Below are 17,210 nucleotides of genomic sequence, written 5' to 3' on the forward strand. Positions count from 1 at the left end.
CCCCTCAGTGCCTAAAATAGTAAGGAGTCTAGCTCAAGACTTTAAACTAGCTCACTTAGGAGGAAGTCACATGTCTATCTCTGTACATATTTATTTTGGGAAAAAAACCCGAAAAATACCTTGTTTATTTTTTATTTGTCTGTTTAATACATGCATTATTAAATTTGTCCAAAAAATACTTCAGTTAATTTTTATGTCCTTTAAAAACCTTTGTTTTTATAAATGTTGGTAAATCAAACATATGAGTTAACGGCCGTTAACAGTGGTAATAGAATCGCTAACTGCAGTCTTTATAAACAATTGTTTTTTCTAATAGTTAACAACATTTTGTCTTAAACTCGTGGTTGTGTGAATTTGTTTTGAAGAAAATAGACAAATAACGACTACAAAAAGCGATAATCACAGTAGTCATCTTTTTGGCGACTACTTGACGACAGTTTTACGACTACTTTACAACAACGTGAACATTAGTAGTCAAATAGTCGTTCTTTTATGACTAACTATATTAGCCGGCAAATACTCGTCTATTAACGACTATTGAACGATTATATTATTGAAGGGAGACGTTTGTCGTTACTTAGTCGCCAATTGACGACTACAATTTCCGAGTACATTAATTAGTCGCTCATTTGGCGACTAATATATGACAACGTTCTGTAATCGTAAAAGAGTCGCATAAGAGTCGCTGAGTAGTCGCATAAAGTAGTTGGAAAACGTTTTTCGCATTGCCAAGTTGGTACACCTAATTTGTTTGTTGTAGTCGTAAATTAGTCATAAAAATTCGTCTATATAATAAAAATTCACGACACTCTTCTTTCACCAACAAATCTAAACAACATCAAAAGAAAACAAAAACGATTGAAAAGAAAAAAATAGAAGTTTAGTTTATTGTATAATGGCGGGAAACTACAATTATGGCGGTAGTGGCGGTTTCTATCGAGATTAAATGTACAAGATATTCGATGAAGTGACGATGAATTTGTCAGCCGAATACGTCGCAGGAGTTGAGGAATTCATGACATTCGCTAATAGTCGGCCTATAGTACAGAGTAGTCGAGGTAAATTTCATTGTCCTTGTAGTGTATGCAAGAATGAAAAACACATCATCTCAGGTAGAAGAGTTAGTAGTCATTTGTTTAGTCAAGGATTTATGCCTGATTTTTATGTTTGGTATAAGCATGGAGAAGAAATGAATATGGATATCGGAACTAGTTACACAGATAGGACGTATTTTGGTGAGAATCATGAAGAAGTGGGTAATGTTGTAGAAGATCCATATGTGGATATGGTGAACGATGCATTTAATTTTAACGTGGGGTATGATGATAACGTGGGATATGATGATAGCCATCATCATGATGGTAGTTATCAAGAGTGACCAAAAGTGTGAGTGAAGCACACAAGAACATTAGTTCAATGAGCGCTTGAAATAAGTTTCAAGACATGATGCTGGAGAAATGTGGCAAGGCCATAGTAGCAATTCATATTGTAATGAGTTGGTCATCCTCAGGCGCCACCATGATATGAGAGAATCGACCTGAAGAAGTGGCTCCACGAAGACACAGAGTCTCCCGCCAAGGCAGTCGGCCTATGAGCAAAGAGAGATAAGTCGCCCCAAGGTCCTGCATGACATTCACTTCACGAGCATCACGAACGGAAAAGGAGAAGAAGAACAAGAGTAGTTCGGCCAAGGAGCAAAGACCTTCTTATGAGCAACTTAAGGTCACTCGACCATAGTGCTCAGCAGGGTATCGAGCAGAGGGTCGAGCAAGATCAGTGGGCTCAAAACGAGCAGCACTCGGAGATGAATTGGGATGCGTACCATGGCATCAATGAGGAGGAAAACACCTCTGACCACTGAGGTAACACCACCACCACCATTGTATATACTATAACATTTTCCTTATTTTTGTTTGTTCTTTGTTTTGGTCTTGAATTCTTTCTCAGATTTTTATCACACAAGGGACTGTGTAGTTTAAGTTCGGGGGAGGGTTCAAGACATATTTGACATTGTGTTCTCTTTTCTTATTTCAAATTTTGTATCATCTAAGGCATAGAAAAAACCATAAAAATTTGAAAAATTTTCAGAAAATGATTTCATAAAAATTGAGAATTGAGAATTTCATAAAAATTCTCATTTCTCAATTCTTGCCAATTCTCAATTTCAATACAAAGTGTCATTTAGATTGCATTTCATTTTAGGATTGTATATAGAGTGCTTGCATTTAGGATTGCTCATTTGCATAGGGAATAATGATGACTTTAACCTTTAAGCATGTTTGATTCAGTGAAGTAAGTTCAATGCCCAGGTTGCTAGTTCTCTGTTGCATAAACGATTGTTTCTCTAAAGTAAGACCGAACCCTGCTTTGAATTTACAACTTGAGTATCTTGCTTCAATTTGAAACTCGCTACTCTGATGCCATTCTCTATCTATTAACTTAATTTACAATTATCATGTCTTTGTATTGATTTATGAACTCATGGCTATCATATACATACTTGGATTATCTTCTTAACTTCACCACCCTTTGTTAATCCAAGTTGTTGACTCTCACTTTTAGAGCAGTTTCCCATACCCTGAACTTAACCTTATTTCAAGCCAAAGATCATTTGTGTGTGTTTGTGAGGTTTATTTCTGAGTGAGCTTTCTATAACGTGTTAGGTATGAACCAATGATAACATCGTATTTTCGCCCACTTTTACTATGTTTTTATTAGGTTTTCCGTGGAGAAATCAAGAGTTAAAGGACACTTCAAAGCATATTTCAAGTATTTGAGCTTCAAGGAAGAATAATGAGTTTTCATGCAAAAAGGAGTAGAAGTCGACCAAAATCCGTTTAAGACAGTTTTTGTGCCTCAGATGTTTCACATCCGGCCAAGGTCTTCCTGATCTCGGCCTGAGGGTATCTTGGTGTAATTGGAAAGCTAGAAGAGTCAAGTTTAACATCAAAGTCGAATCGAAGCAATCCATGAAGCCGGTTAGAAGTTATGGCTCGAAGAGTGAAGACATGTCCTAGGATCGCGGTTTTGAAAATGATCAATTTAAAACCGCCAACCAAGGTGACTTGAACCCGGGCGTCCTCTCGAGTTTTCCACCGACCACTAGGGCGCACAACCACTCCTTCCCTTCTTCTTGCCGTCGACTTCCAGCAACCCTAAAAGCCCAGAACTCCTTCCCTTCCTCTTGCCGCCGACTTCCAGCAACCCTAAAAGCCTAGAAGCTGGGCCCATCACTTACTAATTAATGAAAGGACGTTTCTACCTTTTGACCTAATGAACCCCTATAAATAAAAGTTTAGGGGAAACCCTAGAAGACACCAACAAAAAAGGCTGCCTCATGCGCCTCTCACCGCCCTAAAGTCGTCCTCTTCTTGTTCTTCATTAGATCTCTCTTTTCTCTTCAATTCTCTATTCTCTACTTGTAAAAGGAAAAAGATTTATCAAGCTTTGAATTTCCAGGGAAGATCTCTAAACCCTTTTCTAAACTTATACTCTTTTTATGAAATCTCTTATTCATATGATGTTGTGTTCTTTGAGTATGTGTGAGTAGATCTCTAGTTAAGTTTTAGGGGGGTTTCAAAGGGCAATTCATGGGGACCAATAGAGCAAAGATCTAGGTTGGCGGTTTTTATGGCATTGTTTGATCGTTTACACTATTTCTTCTAGTTGAGTTTATTCTTAATGCTTGTATGTTCGGAACGCCACCTAGTTTATTCTTAATGCTTGTTTGAATCCTTGACCTAACTCAACTGAATAAAAATTTGAACTTAATGCTTTGATCTTGTATTTTGAAACCATGTTAGCACCTACTAGCCGATAGGGCAACTGAGTACACAAGATATTAGTGATAATAGCCGGTTTTCACCTACTAGCCGTTAGGGTTAACTGGTCTTGATAGAGTTTCGTATGTCCGGGAATTTGGAAGTAAACAAACCTAGCCATGTTATCACCTAGATTGAGATCTATACCTTATTATTGAACCATGATGCCCGGAGAGAACCCCCGATGACCTAGCGTTTCGTTTTACTTGTTTTACACCGCTCTTCTTATTGGCATTTACTTTATTGGTTTTTCATTAGTTTCCGTTTATTTCTTTTTAGTTTTATTGCAGTCTTTACTTATTTTCTCCGCATACAACAACCCTCACACTTTTGTTTGTCTTGATCCAGGTTACCTAACTTGAATTATTCCTTGTAGCTACACTCCCAAAGATTCGATCCTAAAATACTACTCCGATATACTGTGCACTTGTAGTAGTCGTGTGGTCTTTCAGGTAAAAGTCTGAGGCGAAATAAAACATGCATCAGCCAACAAGAGCAGTCTTTCATGTGGACCTAGCTCACGCTTTTTGGGTTAGCTAGGACTAGGTGGAGACTTGTATTTGGGATTGGGATTGTGTATGGAATGAGAGGAAAAGAGAATGGGAATGAAAAGAAAAAAAAGAGAGAAAGAGTTTAGAGTTCTTAATGGGTGATACAAAAGAAAGTGGTAGTCTAGTAAAGGGTTTGGAGTTCAAAGAGAAAAGAAAGTTAGGCATTGTAATTCAAAGAAAAGGGTAAAACGCTCTCTATGCTATAAGATTAGAAGAAAAGCCTTAAGTTTGTAAAAGTTTAAGACCAAACCCGCTAGACTCTTGAATTGTTTTTAAGAAACACCCCTAAGAGCATGAACCAAAAAAAGAGAAAAGAATGGGTAAAAGAGTTGAGTTAGGACATCTAAGGGACAGGGATCATCTTTTAAACTATAATACTATATATCATTGGGTAGATGGGAGTCAGTTCTTGTATGTGTCTGTTGGCTCTAACCTTTAGCATTCTGCTAAAACTCAATCTTTCTATGAGAGTCCCCTGTTACTCGACCATATTCATAAAGGGACCATTTTTGTCTCTTAGCCTAAGCCCCTAAACCAAATGAGTTCATCGTCATTGCATTGCTTGATCCACTGTTCGTGCTTAATCAATGTTCAAGGGAGTTGGTTGATGTGAATGCTTGAATAGATTAAGGCAGTTGTTAGGTTGCATTGTGACGAGTATGGCTAAAATTTTTAAGTAAGGATCTTTCACCTACGGGTCTTTCACATTGCAACCTAGAATTAGCTACCTGGACATTGATCTCACCCGCTCTATATGCATGCTTCGGTTTTTGAATCCCCACCTTTAAACCTCTCCTTCAACTTAAGATCTTTTATTTGCTTGAGGGCAAGCAAGAGATAAGTTTGGGGAAGTTGATAACACTATATTTTACTCATTCTATGCATGTATTTATCATCATTTAGCTTAGTGATCACTCATTGTTTCATATCATTTTGCACCACATTTAGCTTATTTTGCACACTTAGGCATTTAGGATCACTTTGCATACATATTGAATGTTTTGGTGTGTTTTCAGGTGTAGAAAGAGTTTATAAAGGCAATCACTCGACCCTCAACTCTATAAAACCAGGAGGGAAGCAGCAGAGCAAACCACTCGACAAGTCACTCAATAAAGGCAGCTACAAAGGAAGCAGCAGACAACCACTCGACCATTTTACTCGATCCTCTACTCGACCCAATACTCAATCAAGGGCAACCCATTCTACAAGACTTGTTGATCGTTCAAAGCGCCTTCGGATCCTCCTCATTCCCCACTCAACTAGACATTTGAGCATAAGAAGAGGAGAGGAAGAAGCAACTACTAGACCAATGGATCACTCGGAGAATGGAGGCAAAGGTGCAGACTTTGCAGCACCCTCTTTACTCGATCTCCAAGATCGAGCATCTATCTAAATCGCCTCAAGTGTCTTGTCTTCTAGTGAATCTAGGGGTTTCGAGATTTTAGGATAAATAGGTTCTTTGGGGTTTGTCCAAATGACCAAGCTTTTATTCTGTAGTTTTTCTTTGTGTTTTAGAATCCGGAAACCTTAATTACTCTTAATCTATTTTGTTTTTGCATTTAGTTCTTTGAGCAAAGTTGTTTATCTTGTTTAGATCTATATTTTGATATGTTTAGAGTAATTTTTGGGTTTGTGTTCTTGATTATGCTGCTTGAGTAGTGATTAGAGTCATTGAGGATGGATTAGATTAGGGTAATCTCTATGATAGTCTGGTGGTTAAGATTAGGTTAGATCCCTTCTGGATTCATTGGCCCTAATGCTTATGTCACTCAGTTCAGTTTGGAATTCGACCCAAGGTATTCCAGCGTCCAAAAGACGTTCAAATGGATGTCTGATCTACGAATTCCAAAGATTTGTAAATTCTAGCCTAAGAGATTGGATGTTTAGACTGCTTATTGACTTTGATAGATTGTTCCTTAAAGCCTGCTTTGCTATGTTTCATCAACGAGAGTTGAGATGTGGAAGTGGTAAAACAATGAGGATCATTGTCACGAGAGTGGATTGATCTGATTTTGAATCTATTGTCTAGGGTATTTGCCTTTCGCCTGTTAGCCACCTGATTAGCCGTAGAGGTGCCCTTATTAATGAATCCATCCTTAGGACTTCTATTCTTCTTAGATTTATTTGTATTTATCCCCTGATTGCACTTTTATTTACCTGTTATTTTATTCACCTTTTGAGTTACCTGTTATTGCATTTTAGCTCTTAAACTTGTCACATGTTGGTTCAACTTGACTAATTGATCGAGTAGTGCACTTAAGTTCTCACTTTTGTTGTTTGAATCTTTGTTTATGATTGTTACTAGAAACCCACCATCATTATAACATGGCTTGACTTATTTGCTTCTGTAGACATCTTGATTGCTAGTAATAACAGTGGACTGGATTGACACCCCTTATAGCTACATCGACATGTTAGTGTTTAAGGGGAAATAGAACTGAACATCACATTCACCATAGTTAGGCCTAAAAACCTAACTATCAAAGCCTTGTGTTTTATTTAAGTCAATAGATTCGAAGTTGTGAGATTGACTTGATTAATTAGTGAGATTAACATATATGAATAATGATATAGTGATACTAATTAAAAGAACTCTAAATACTTTGTACAATCAAAATTCAAATTATTAACTATTTTTTCCAACATTGAACTATATGGTAAGAAATTATATGAATTTAATTATTAATTATACTTGTGAAATTTTATAAGGAAAAAAGATACTCAGCTACACCAAGTATAACGGAATACATGGCCACACATGCCAACTTTAGAAATGTACAACCAACTACATGAAATACATCTATTTCATGTCCACATATACCAACTATATGACGCCACGGGTCAACATCATAAACATCTTTTTCCGGTATCCCAATCACCAAAATCCGGTGTTGACCATCTTTGACCCGCGTTGACCAACAAAAATATTCAAAAAATATTATAAAACATTATTTTATTTAATCATTTATAGTGTTTAAAGTTATTTCGCTGCGCATAATCAAATATTGAAGAAAATACTCCATAATTCGATTAACAAATAAAGTAAATGTAAAATTATGTAACAACTTAAAACATTAATCTAAAACACATATACAATTACCAAATAAAAGTCAATGAATTATAGGATGGATTAAAAGTTCATAAGGTTGAGTTAGTTAGTCAAATAAAATAAAGATTGCGAGTTCTTTTTGTCTAACAACATACAAATTAATTTTAAATCAACATAAGTTCCCACCAATGATCTCAATGAAGATGATATATTTTGTATAATCTCGTCATTCATCATATCTCCTAGACTCTGTATCATCTTCATCAACAAAGGCATCACAAAAGGAATTATGATGGTTATTACAAAACTTTTTTTTTTCTTTTTTGTCATCCGAAATTAATTAAAACTCAAACGAGCCAATCCCGAGGGATATTGTTTACATATGTGATAAGATGCGGTTCGGTACGGATTTTCCGCGCCAAATTATCCGCTTTTACATTAGCACTTTGAGAAATTAAAGATAAAGAAAAATTTGTGAATTCTTCCGTGTCGCTTTGCAATTCCTCCAAATACACAGAAAATGTCGGCCATTCGGTTGGGGAAGACACCATCTTCACCAAATCTGAACAGTCTGTAAAGAACGCTACGTCTTGGTTGTCTGCTCCAATCATACACTTCATCGCCCAAAGAAGAGCTTCTACTTCTATATGTAGAGGAGATAGACTTCTACGAAGATTGGCGGCGCCCATGGTTGGTGACTCTCCTGATGATGATGTACAACACCATCCTAACCCTGAAAACTGATCACTTTCTTTCCAAGATCCATCAACAAAACAACGAAAACCTGAAAAGTTTGTAACATGTGAGATATCCCTCACTCGAGATCGAACTCCTAAATTCAAAACACCATGGCTTTCAACATGAAGCTCACTTTGCGCTTCCTGCCTTGAATGTGTCTCTTTTTCCGCTAAACGTAAAATTTCCAAAGGGTCTTTATCCACATTTTCAAATATTTTTTCATTTCGTGCTTTCCAAATATACCAAATAAATCCATGGGTATGGAGACGAAATAACACCAGAAGGTATTCTCCAAAACAAATGATCCAAATTTGCAAAAATAGAATTCGAGGGAAATATCCCCGGAATCGTAGGAATTTGCGAGAGAGCCCAAATCTGCCGGGCAAGGTGACAAAGAAAAAGGGTATGATTGATTGTTTCCTCAGTTGCACCACATCTAGCACAACCCTGATCACAATTTATACCTCTTTTCCGTAAATTTGCTGTTACCGGCACACAACCAGATAAAATTTGCCACAAAAAATGACGTAACTTAGGTGGACATTGCACTTTCCAAGTGTGAGCTTTGAGGATTGCAATCTCTGGCCCTATAAAAGAATTATCCTCGTTAAAACCAAGTCTTGTCGAATGATATCAAGATTTAACTGTATATTTCCCAGATTTCGTAAAGTGCCAGCCTAGGGTATCTTCCTTAGTTGGTGTACCAACGGGCAAAGCACAAATCAACGGTACATCTTTCGGATCAAAGAGATCCTTTAAGAGATCCATATTCCAAAAATTTGACCGATTGTCTATTAGACTACTGACTTTTAAAGATGGTTCAAAAATTGAACCATTACTTTTTGCTGGTCTCGGGAATTGAGCTGGTATCCACGGATCCTCCCAAACTGAAATGGAAGCCCCAGAACTGACTCTTTTGATAAGCCCTTTATGAACCAGAGATCTAGCTGAAATCATACTTCTCCAACCATAAGATGGGGAATATGATTTTATATTATCCAGTGGATTGGATTTTCGAAAATATCTTCCTTTGAATACCTTTGCAAAAAGAGAATTTGGAACCGTTATCAGCCGCCATAATTGTTTAGCCAATAGAGCCGAATTAAAATCATCTACATTCCGAAATCCTAACCCTCCTTCCGCTTTACTACTACACATTTTATTCCAAGCCATCCAATGCATACCTCTTGAATCACCATTTGAACTCCACTAAAACTTAGCAACCACACTTGTAAGTTTGGACGTAATTGTTTTCGGAAGTCGAAAACAAGACATAACGTAAGTTGGTAAAGCCGCGGCTACCGATTTGATCATAACTTCTTTCCCGCCTTTGGATAGAAATTTGGCCGACTATCCATTTATTCTAGTCTCCAATCGTTCTCTAACAAAAGAGAAAATTTTAGTTTTAGAACCACCTAAACTTTCTGGTAATCCAAGATAAGAACCCATCCCACCTAGGTTAGTAATGCCCAAAATTAAATGAATTTCCGCTTTAATAGACTCATCAACCTTATGAACAAACTGAATTGAAGATTTTGAAAAATTTATCTGTTGACCCGAAACCGCTTCATATTGCTTTAAAATACCTAGAATTGTTCCACATTGTTCTTTATTAGCTTTACAAAAAAAATAAACTATCATCCGCAAACAGAAGATGAGAAACTGGGGGACTTGGTGTGGCTACCTTCATGCCCGTAATTAATTTTCCATGTTCAGCTTTTCGAATATTCGCTATTAAAACCTCCGTACATAGGATAAATAAATATGGGGAGAGCGGATCCCCTTGTCTTAAACCCCTCCCCAGAATTATCAGTCCTTTAGGCTGTCCATTAATTAATACCTTATATTGAACTGTTGTTATACACCACATAATCCAAGAAATCCATTTATCGCAGAAACCCATCTTTCTTAACAGAACCTCAATAAATTTCCATTCCACCCGGTTATAAGCTTTACTCATATCTGTTTTAATAGCCATAAACTTTCCTTTACAGGACGGGTTAGTTCGTAACCCATGAAACATCTCCAGTGCAATAAGAATATTATCTGAAATCAGTCGTCCTTCGATAAAAGCGGATTGTGTTTCCGAAATAAGATTTGGCAGGACTGTCTTGAGTCTTTGACAGAGAATCTTGGAAATAACTTTATAACCAACATTACAAAGGCTGATCGGCCTTAACTCTGTCATCCGTGTTGGACGTTCCGTTTTTAGAATCAAACATATATTAGTCGTATTTAACCGTTTATCAAAAAATCTATCTTTTAAAAACGAGTTAACCAAAGTCAACAAATCCGTTTTAATAGTAGCCCATGCTTTTTGAAAAAACAAAGCTGTCATACCATCAGGACTGGGAGCCTTCTCCGAATGTATCATAAATAAAGCCGTTCTCACCTCAATTTCCGTCGCTGAGGCTGTGAGAAAATCATTGATTTGCTCAGTTATCCGAGGTTGAATTTTACCCAAAGCTTCATCAAAAGCCTGAGGATTTGAAGTTAAAAACAAATTTTGAAAATAAGAAACCGCAACCATTTGGATGTCATCATCTTCCACCTTCCAGGCCCCATGTTCATCATGGAGGCCGGTAATTCTATTCCTATCTCGTCTCTGTTTGGTTATCGCATGAAAATATTTTGAATTATTATCCCCTAATTTCATCCACAAACTCCGGCTGTTTTGATACCAATACTGCTCTTCATCACGGTAAGCTTCTTGCAATCGCAACGTTAATTCCGTAATCTCCTCTCGTGCTCTTGTATCATCCCTTTGTGCCGCATCTAATTCCACCTTTAGTTCCTCTATTGTTTTTCGTCCGTAAGGAGATAAATCTTTTCGCCATTTAGATATAGCCCGCCTACAATTTGTAATTTTTTCAACAAAACATCCCTCTCGTGACCCGGTATCTAAATTCCAGCCATTTGAAATTGCCTCTAATAACCCTTCTTTACCAATCCATCTTTTATCAAACCGGAAATTTTGTTTGCCACGTGGTATCTTATCCGCTATTGTTGCAATTACTGGTGAATGATCTGAAGCTAACATTGTTAGATATTCAATAAAAGAATTGCAAAATAAATCATGCCATTCTTAATTTGCTAAGGCCCTATCTAACCGACACCGTATTGGTTTCTTGTCTCGCCAACCCCTGCACGATAACCAATCTCCAAGGTATGGAAATTCCAGAAGACCACAATCTTGAATCATTGAATTAAAAGGAATAAACGTTGAAGCAAGTCTTAACTTACCACCTCTTTTTTTATTATTATTTCTTAACTCATTAAAATCACCTATTAAAAACCAAGGATTATCCCGAGTCACACCAATTCTTGTTAACCGTTCCCATACGTAATCTCTCTTTTTTGGAACCGGATCCCCATAAACAAAGGTAAGGTGAATAGTTTTTCCTTTATAACTGGCCGCAACATCAATTAGACGATTACTTTCGAAAAGAATTGAAACATTAAAATCATTATTATAAAAAAGTGCTAAACCGCCACTACAACCAATAGGATCAACCGTTTTTAAATTTTTATAACCAAAATGACTGACAAATATTTCCATATATAAATAAGATTGCTTTGTTTCCATTAAAAACAAAAAATCCGGCCGATGTTGTTTCCATAAATCCCTAAGATAACCGATTGTTGCTTTATTCCCCAGCGCTTGACAATTTCAGCTTAAAATCTTCATTTATCAACCATTGGTTTTGGTGGTTTAGCACCACCACGCACAGCCTTCCCCGTGACCCGGTTCTTCGGCTCAACTCCCTCAATTAATTGATCACTCCCTTTCGGTGCAAACCGCTTCCGTGGCGATGAGAACAATTGAACATTCCTCTTTATTACAAAACTTAAGAAGCAAAATATTACTTAAATTCAGCATGATAAGTAAAACATAAATATTCCTTCAATTGCTATGATCCGTAGATTGAGTTATAAGTTATTGTTTAGTAAATAATGTTTTCTTTAGATTTGTAAAGATCAAACTTGACCAAAAATAAACCAAGTTTGTATAAATAGGAGCAATGTTTGTATATTGAAATTTTAAAACTAAATGAAAGAGACAAAAAGAAGTGACCACAGATAAAAAGAAAAAGTAATTATATTAAGGAACACCAACCTAAAATTATATTATGTAGCCAATGAACATTTGGCTATATATGTTTATCATTTAGTTGAGTCCTCACTTTTGATACGTTTTGACTCAGAAACTAAAATACTTTTAAAGACTAATATGAATTTTAGCAACTTGGCAAAATAGGTATTTTGTAAACAACATTTGTCAACTTCAAAACATGCAAAAGGAGTAGAAAGTAAAGGTTAAGAAGGTAAAACATATCTTGTTTCTCATCTAAAAGTGAGAAGGTGTCTTAACCCTTTTTCATCAAGTTAGTTTAGGAAAAATCCACATTTCACATGTTAACTTCTACATATGCTCCAAAATTTTGACTCAACCTATTTGTTTCAAAACCTACAAAAATCACTTAAAGTAAAAGAAAAAAAATATTTTATTTAAAGATATATATGTGAGAGGTAGAATATAATATTTGATAAATACTATACCTTACTATTTAAAGAAAAATATGCCATAGATTTTAATTGTGTTTTTTAATAAAGTTGGTCAAACATCATGGGAGTTACATTTGAAAGAATCAATATGCAATAAATTATTATTATGATTGTGTTTTTGTTATATAGTTTTGTTTGTGTTTTATTTTTATTTTTTGTAAATGGAAAAATATGTTTTTCACAAAAACATAAACGGAGTGGCAGTTAATACATTATATTGTATTAATATGTTGAGTTATTTTTATTGTCAAACATTATAGGAGTTACACTTTAAAGAATAAATATACAATAAATTCTGATTATTATTAAAGAAAAATAAAATATCATATTGTCAACAAACAAATATTGTAATATATTCATATATATATTTTTCTCTTGAAGTTATTTTAGAGAGAAATTATTTGGTCTTTGTCTTTGTAACATCTGTATTCTAAAAAGAATGGATTAATGGAGTTTAAGTCAGTAATTAGAGCGGAATTGGTTTGTTTCTAATAAGTTGTTAATCGGGTTGGTTTATTAATTAGACCTAAAGGATGGTTAATTAATTATCGGTTTAGTAGAATTTTGGTTTAACCAAATTAAACAAAAAAGCCCTAGTTCCTTCTTCTTATAAGTTGAAGCCATCTTCTTCTTTTCTCATATGTCGTGACCTGAAAACCAAAAGAGAAAGAGAGTTGTTTTTAACTTGAAAAAGAAAAAAATGTTAAAGCTTTGGTGAAGGGAGGAAGAGGCAGAATCGTCGAGGTTTGGTAGAGATCAGTTTCGACCTATTAAATCGTGGGCAAATGTATCAAAATTTTCAGAGATTGCAAATAAGACCTACAGTTACATGTGACTTTTTGCAAATTTTAATTTGAGTTAGAATTCTAAGAGCATCCACATTGGCCATACCTTTGTAGATGTCTAAAAAATATAAGTAAGATTAAATTTAAAGACATCTTCTATTTTGGGGGTCCAAAATGTCTTTCCAAAGACACTATTACACTTTTAAAGACACTCCATCTCTTTTTTCTATTATTTTTAATTTAATAACATCCTCAAAGTATCACCAATGAGGATGGTCTAAGAGTTGTATACCTTTTTGTTAGCTGTTCTGTTTCAGTCGCGATTTAGACCAGCGTGTGTTTAAAGGAGGATCACGATTTAACTTTCTGTTGGAACGTTACGAATTTTGGTGGTTAACTTTAGAACATCAAAAGGAAGGTTTTCACGGTAGGTTTGGATTTTGAACGGTCAGATCTCTTTCCGTGATCTCATCTTTTAGACCGCCCCTACTAGTGGGCCCCACGTCCTCTCTTGGGCCCATGGGCCCACCACTGTCCGATCCTACAAATCACCACATGATTTTTCCTCATGGTTTGTCCTAACTTGCATGGTTCCGACAATCACTTCCCAGAAGGTCATCCATCCTTAAACTACTTAAGCCCAAGCACGCTTAACTGAGGAGTTCTCTCAAGATGTTTGACAGAAAAGATAAGAGCACTTTGGTGACATAGGTGGTCAAATCAATTCTTTTAAACCTCTCTGCATTCACCACCATATTCTTGAAACCGGGGTGTTACAATTCACCCCCACTAACAGATCGCAACGTCCTCGTTGTGCACCAAGACTGTCACCCCCTACGGTTTGAGCCTTCTTGACTGCACATTTGTATGGTTTTGGCTCTAATACCACTTGTAACGCCCCAACCGCCTCTACCAATGGGCCCCACATCTTCTATCGGGCCCATGGGCCAAATCAATTCTTTTAAACCTATCCGCATGTACCATCATATTCCTGAAACCGGGGTGTTAGATTCTTGATAGTTATGAAACTTATATTTTATTCTTTAATTCCTGAAAAATTATTTTGTTGAAAATTTCTAATGTTATGGTAATCATATGAAATATTGAAATGATACATTGTAGGAAAAGTAATTAAATACAAAAAGGGTATTGAAAAAATGTTAAGAGATTTTTTTAGTATAAAACTATAACTAGATTGAGTGAATATGAAAATGGTTTTTTTTAATTTGAGAGGAATGACACATGTTGAATGAATAAAGCAGCACTTGTCAGTTTTTTTGAGCATGAGTTTCAGGTAACCTTACATTATTATATACCGTAATCGATGATATGGTTCAAATTGCCTTAAACCTACTCTCTCAAATAAGAGATCGGTTGCAATATTTAAGGGTTAAATTTCGTCAAAGTTCTTTTGTTCACACAATAAATTGAATGTCAAGATTAAAATAGAAGATAAATAGTAAAATAAAAGGTAAATAAAGTAATAAGAAAGTAGATTGATTGGTTGTGAAATGATAAAATAAAAAGTTAGGCTTAGGGTATTCTTAGGAAACTATTGGTTAGTAGATCTAATGATAGCTAGATTGTTATCGAACCATTCTTAAATTCAAACTCTAATTTTTGAGTTACCGGTGGTGTTCCGCAAAACTCCCTATGTCTATTGCTAAGAATAACCAGAGAAGCCGAGAGATTTTATACCTAAACATGCATTCTAAACGAGTTCAATTGTTCACCTTAGTAGATAGGCCGATTCTTATTACACACCTATAAACCATGCTCATCAAATAATAGATCCAACTATAGATACCTATGGCGGATATATCTATTGTCTTGATTCAAATTCTAGTTTAGCATTAAGAACAATTAAAGATTCAGAATTCTACAGATAATCTAGAAGGGGGGGATCTACTAAACCATATGAATCCCTAATGAGAAACTCTAACCCTAACAAGCAAATTACGCAGACATGGAGATTGAAACAAGCAACATATTTGAGTAAGAAAGCATAAACACAGCAAATAAGAATAGAGTATGAAAGGATCTCTTCACTGTATTGAAATTTGAATGAATCTCTAAAGAACAAGGGATGAATAGCTTATGTCTCTCAAAAAAACCTAGATGAAAAGCTTGATAAAACTTGATAGAAAAGAACTTAGGTCTAAACAATGACCTTAAAAACTATATATATGACCTAATAAACGTTCAGGGACTAATAATGCAAATAGGAAAGTCTTATGGGGAAAATTTTCACTTGTCTAAACTTGAAAGCGTCATGAACTTCTTTGGGCCCGAAACCGGTGTCGATCAACCCCAAAAGTGTGTCGATCGACCCCAAAAGTGTGTCGATCGACCCCAAGAGTGTGTCGATCGACCCCAAAAGTGTGTCGATCGACACTCTCATTGAACATGAAACTGAAATCGTCCTTAGCTTCTTTTTCCTTACCTTTTGCTCCAAAATATCTGCTCATCTCCATTGTTGTCCCACTTCATAGAATACCTGAAAAGACTCTAAAATGACTCGAGAAATAACAAAAAGACTCAAAATCCTATATCTAAAACATAGTTAAAGACAGAAAAATAGGGTTATATCAATCGACAAAAACCCGATGGTATTCTGGATTTTGTTCTTTTACCTACAAAAATCACGCCGAAATGCCAAAGTTTTTTTGCTTGACTTCTCTGCATATATATCAACTAACAATCTTATTATCATATAGCTTTAAATATAGAGGTTTCCGCGAATTAATACTTTAAAAATCCTAAAATCATACTCTTAACAGATTGATAAAGGTAACAAAACATTATCACAAATAATAACAAAATATCACAACAAATAGCAACAAATTAATAAAAGTGTCAAAATGTTTTAAAGATTTGAAGAAATGCTTTCATGCCCATGTCCTTCAATCCTCTTTATGATTTAAAAAATGTATTTTGAAATATTTATTAGACCATCTCTATTTGGGAGTTTCTCATGAGAGTTTCTCACTATTAAAAAATTAAAAATAATGAAATGAAAGAGAGAGAGAAAGTGTAGAAAGTTTCTCACTTGAGAAACTCTTATATACTCTCTACAATCCATCATGACATAGCTCTTTTTACCATTGGTTCAATTTTTTTTAACTTTTTTCTTTGCCAAACGTCAATTTCCATTCACTTAATCCTCAAAAGAGGGAAGTTCACACAACTTGAATCTAAGATAATACAAGGAAATAAAGATAGTTGCTTTATGAGTTTTGCAAAGGGATGTTCACTTTTAAAAAAGTTTACAAGGTGTGGTCATAGACGACTATTGAATACGGGCTTCGCGAAATCCTCAAAACATGAAGAAGAAGTACAAGGTGAAAGTTAAGAAGATATAACATACCTTGTTTCTCATCTAAAAGTAAGAAGGTGTTTTAGCCCTTTTTCACTTCTATATGTGCTCCAAAATTTCAACTCAACCTATTTGTTTCAAAACCGATAAAAGTTATTTAAAATAAAAAAAATATTTTATTTAAATATATATATATATGAGAGGTAGAATATAATATTTGATTAAGACTTTGTCTTACTATTTATAGAGAAATTAATTTGTCATGGATTTTAATTGTGGTTTTGTTTTTAATAAATTTGGTCAAACATCGTGGAAATTACATTTGAAAGAATTAATATGCAATAAATGATGATGATGATTATGTTTTTTAAATACATTTGTTTG

General features: G+C 35.2%; 2 pseudogenes across 2 annotated transcripts; one reads left to right on the forward strand and one right to left on the reverse strand.

Moving 5' to 3' along the window:
• Positions 1 to 1,365: 1,365 nt before the first annotated feature.
• Positions 1,366 to 1,870, forward strand: AT2G12630 (annotated as a pseudogene; the record flags this gene model as incomplete). The annotated part of the gene is made up of 1 exon: positions 1,366 to 1,870.
• Positions 1,871 to 7,747: 5,877 nt separating this feature from the next.
• Positions 7,748 to 11,847, reverse strand: AT2G12640 (annotated as a pseudogene; the record flags this gene model as incomplete). The annotated part of the gene is made up of 1 exon: positions 7,748 to 11,847.
• Positions 11,848 to 17,210: the final 5,363 nt, after the last annotated feature.

Source organism: Arabidopsis thaliana, chromosome 2 (genome assembly GCF_000001735.4).
Source record: "Arabidopsis thaliana chromosome 2, partial sequence".
Lineage (NCBI taxonomy): Eukaryota > Viridiplantae > Streptophyta > Magnoliopsida > Brassicales > Brassicaceae > Arabidopsis > Arabidopsis thaliana.